This window comes from Hipposideros armiger, unplaced genomic scaffold (genome assembly GCF_001890085.2).
Source record: "Hipposideros armiger isolate ML-2016 unplaced genomic scaffold, ASM189008v1 scaffold_323, whole genome shotgun sequence".
In the NCBI taxonomy this organism is placed as follows: domain Eukaryota; kingdom Metazoa; phylum Chordata; class Mammalia; order Chiroptera; family Hipposideridae; genus Hipposideros; species Hipposideros armiger.
In genome coordinates, this window is record NW_017731673.1 from 251,025 (window position 1) to 256,006 (window position 4,982).

Here is a 4,982-nt window from a genome sequence, read left to right on the forward strand (position 1 = left end):
CACTTCAGTGGGCCAAATCAAATCTGATATTGTTTTACCTTTTATTTGGTGTGTGGAAGGTGTGCGGAAGAGGGGGTAGTCTTATACAGCGAGTATATAACAAACTCTGTATTTTGAGTGGAAATGTTAGGGGGTCGCCTTATACGCCCAGTCGTCTTATACGCCAGCAAATACGGTAGATAATCATGTGACCTATGAAAGAAGACAGTTTTACTTTTTTCCAATGTTTCTTTTTCTTACCTTAAACATTGGCTATTACCTTCAGAACATGTTGTATAGAAGTGAGAAGAGGATTTTTGCTTTTTCTGATCCTAGAGAGAAATTACGTCATCTTTACCATTCTGTGTGATATTTACCATAGGTTTTCACAGACCTCCTTTGTCAGGTTGCAAAACTTCTCTTACAGTGCTAGTCTATTGATAATTTTTATAACCAATCAGTGCTAGATTTTATCATATTCTTCTTCTGTATGAATTGAGTTGCTCATATGGTTTTCCAGTTTTAGTCTGTTAATATCGTGAATTACACCGATTAATTTTGAATGTTTAAACCAATTTGCATTCCAAGGATAAGCCCCACTGTTCATGAGATATAATCCTTTTATTATAGTGTTGGATTTGACTCACTAAACTTTTGTTAAGAGTTTTTGCATTTATGTTCATGCAAAATATATATTGGTGAGCAAGTTTTCTTGTTGTCTAACATCTGTTTCTGGTGCAGATATCAGATTAATTTCAGCCTCAAAGAATGAGTTGGAATATATTCTCTTCTCTTCAATTGTATCAGCATTTGTACAGAATTAGCCTTGTTTAGTTTTTAAATATTGGGTAGAATTCCCTAGTGAAGCCATCCAAGCTTGGAGTATTCTTTTTTAGAGAGATTTTTTTTCATTATAAATTCAATTTCTTTTATTGATATAGAGGTATTCAGGTTTTCTATTTCTTCCTGAGTGGGCTTTTGTATTTTTTTCTTTTATAAATAATTTATATATTTCACTAAAGTTGTCAAGTATATAGGTATAAATATTAGTACTCTCCTTTTATACTTTTAATATCTGTAGAATCTGTAGTGATGTTATCTCTCTCTATCCTGATATTAGGAAGTTTTGTCTTCTCTTTTCTTTAAGATTTTATTGGGGAATTGGGGGGAGGGGAACAGCGTTGGGGAATCGGGGAAGGGGAACAGACAAGTAGACAAATTGCTGTTTTGTTCTTCAGTCTAGTTGTAGAGGACGTCGCTTCACTGGCCCATGTTGGTATGATCATTGTGCTCTTCCTGGGTAAGGCAATCGGTTGCCAGTCATTGATCGGCTGCTCACAGCAGCTCCCGGTAGCTCAATCAGCTACCAGCCGCTCATGCTGGCTGCCAGCCACATATGGTAGCTCACGGGCAGCCCACTGCAGCCCCGCTGCAGCCTACACCGTCCCTGGCAATTCACAGCAGCCCAGCTCCAGGTCGAGCTGTTGTTCACCCTCTTAGCTGTAGAGGGCAGTGTCACTGACCCTCAATGTGGGATCCGAACCGCAGCCCTGCTGCTCAGAGATGGCGCTCCCAAGCGAGCTCTTAACCAGCTGAGCCACTCGGTCGGCCCTTGTCTACGTTTTTTAATCAGCCTAGTTAGATCTAGTTTTCATTTTTATTAATCTTGTCAAAGAATCAAGGGCCAGCAGAGTGGCTCAGTTGGTTAGGAGCTCACTCGAAAGTGCAAGCTCTGAGCAACAGCGGTTAGATGCACGGCCCGAGCTGAGCTGCTGCTGAGCTGCCAACAGGTGGCAGGATGGCTCAGCTAAAAAAAAAAAAAAGAATCAGCTTTTTTGTTCCTTGATTTTCTCCATTGTTTTTCTGTTTTTCATTTCATTGATTTGTTCTCTAATTTTTATAATTTCATTTCTTCTGTTTACTTTTTTGTTTTGTTTCTGTTTTTTTCTTTTTTTCTCTTCTCTTACTAATTTCTTAGTGTGGAATCTTAGTTAAAGACCTTTATTTTCTGATATAAGGATTTTATGCTATAAATTTTCTTTTAATGCTATTCTGAGATGCTAGTCACCATGGCTTCCCTGTACTCGTGATTCCAGAGAGTCAACTTCCAGAGTCCACAATGATCTGCCTGAGTCCTCTCTCCCTCTGCTACAACCTAAAAATGATATTCAGGCAATAGGCTAAAACAATAATAGGGATCCCCTTGCTTGTTTTCCATCTCTTAGTATCACTATCCTTGTAACTTTATGCATAATATCTTGAAAACCATAGTTTCATACATTTTTGTTTGGTTTCTTTGTTGTTTCAGGTGGAGGATAAACCCTCTCCCTGTTTACTTTATCCTGGGCAGAGAGAGAAGTCTCAAGTAACTTTATTAGTTGTTTTTATTTAAATATAATTATTACCATAAGTATCTGGGTTTCTGAAAAAATAAAAATAAAAGCAGAGCATTCTTAGTAACACATTCCATGGTTCAGAATCATCTAAGTTATATCTTGATTTTATGTTATAGTTCGGAGAAAGAAATGTTTGCAGGCCTCCTCTTATTTACATCTTAATTCCCAATATTTTAGTTTCTCAAAAGAAGTCTTTCTATTGAAAACAATGTTCCTCAAGGAGCATTAAAATTTATTTTGAATAGAAGTCTCCCCATGTGTACTAATGTCAGGTGCATACTATATGGGCAGTTGGAGATGTCTTCAATACTCAAATTCTTTTTTTTTTTAAAGATTTTTTTTTTATTGGGGAATTGGGGGAAGGGGAACAGACAAGTTGCTGTGGTTTTGTTCTTCAGTCTAGTTGTGGAGGACGTTGCTTCACTGGTCCAAGTTGGCACCATCATTGCGCTCTTCCCGGGTGAGGCAGATCAGTCGCCGGCTTCTGGACGGCCGCTCACTGCGGCTGCTGGCTACACATGGTAGCCCATGGCAACCCACTGCCACAGAGGCTGCAGCCTACGCCGTCGCCGGCGACTCATGGCAGCCCAGCTCCAGGTTGAGCTGTTGTTCAGCATCTTAGCTGTGGAGGGCAGTGTCACTGGCCCTCATACGTGGGATCCGAACCGGGGCCCTCTGGCGTCCCAAGCCAGTTCTTAACCATCGCGCCACTCGGCCGGCCCAATAATCAAATTCTTAAAAAGCCACAATCAGAAGCTGCCAGGACCCAGAGTAAAATGATGAAATAAATCATTTCTTTTTAGAATGGAAATTATTAATTCTCACACAATACATGTTATTTTCTCAAGTAGCAAAGAGCACATCGAAGCCTTACTGGTATTCTAAAGGAAGCCTTTCATGAGTTCTTTCTAATAAACCCACTTAAATCTTCAGAATATAGCTCAATATGTGGTTACTTAGATTGCCCCGGTACAGGTGACAAATGAGAAATTTTGAGGACAACTGAGCACTGTAAAATCGCACAGTGGATCAATATAAGGTTATTTGTTACAGTTGCTTTTAAAATGATATAATTCAGACATTCAAAATGTTCAAGGGCTTTCAAGTTCATTCTTTGACCCTGTAATGTAAGATTTTCAGGTCTGATGCTATTATCTCTATTTCTACACTATAATCATTTCCTTCACATATGGCCTTTGAATAAATGTAATTATGGGATGACGATATGTGGGATGTACGTGCTCTAGTTTTTAAGACCATTAAAACAGATACCTAAGTGGACTGACGAGGGACTTCATATGGAAATGCTTTATAATTCTTCAATGCATTACATTTGCAAATCACGAGATAAAGGCTTGGTATTTCTAATAATTTCCATAAGTTTTTCTTGTATTTTTCAAGGAGATTCTGACTTCATATACCGATATAGGTAAAAACATCTTCATTAAACATGGGAAAGATAAATAAGAGTTTATGTTTTGGGGTAGTTTTCTTGGGGGGAAAATGGAAAAAGAAAATAAAAAATTCCTAATTGGCAATCAGTCAGTGCCCCATCATTATATTTTCCATTATATAATGATCAACATTTATGAAAAATAATTCACTATAACATGTTATAGAATAAATATAATGAAAGCCACAAAATGCCCATATTCCTAATTTTGGCAGATTCTTATTTTCCAATGATGGCTAGAAAAAATATCTGCCGTATCCTACATGTTTCTCTAGGATCTTGCTACTCCATCATCAAAGCATGCAGTTTGTGTTCTCTCTTTTTGAGTCTTGTTTGTTGGGCCTTTGTGATTCCCTCCACTAACAGAATAAAGCAGAAATGATGCTATGTGAATTCCAATGTTAAGTCATAAAACTGCTGTCCACTTTCACTTGTTTCACTCTTAGATCCCTTAGTTCCCCCTGTAAGCAATGTGATTTCCCTGAGGCTGCCATACTGCAAGGAAGCCCAAACAACTCCACACTGAGGATCCTGAAGTCTCCATAAAGAAAGAGCTGCCCTTCCAGTCTGCAGCTTTTTCAGCCACCTGCTGTTCCAGCTCTAGCCACTTTCTGATTGCAACCACAAGAAAGACCCCAAAGCGAACTTCTCGGTCCAGTCGTGCCTGAATTCCTGAACCACAGCTCAAGGGAGATGTAAAAAATAATCGAGGTTCTTTCAAGCCATTGGGTTTTGAAATGATTTGTTACATAGAAATAGATAATCAGAATATGCATTCCTTTGATTTATTTGAACACATTGATATCTGAAAGGGATAGCGTGGCTTGCTATTCTCAGTTATTACCATTGTAGTATTACTTTCTCTGAGCAGCAGTTGCTTATAGAAGGAAGTAATGGGGGCAGGTTAGTTGTGATTGGGAAGTGGGGCTCAGGAACATTCTAGAGCAATGAATGAAACTAATATAAGATGGGCAACCAGGGTACAAGAGGAGGACAGGTGTTAGATGAATGGATACATTGGAGGCAGTGATAAGCTTTGTCTGCTGAATCGAGGTGCTATTAAAGTGTAAGTCCTGGTTGTGCTGACTGCAGCATTTGCCAGAGCTGTAAAGCTACCCAGGGCACAGTTACAATCTGCCTTCTCAACAGCACAG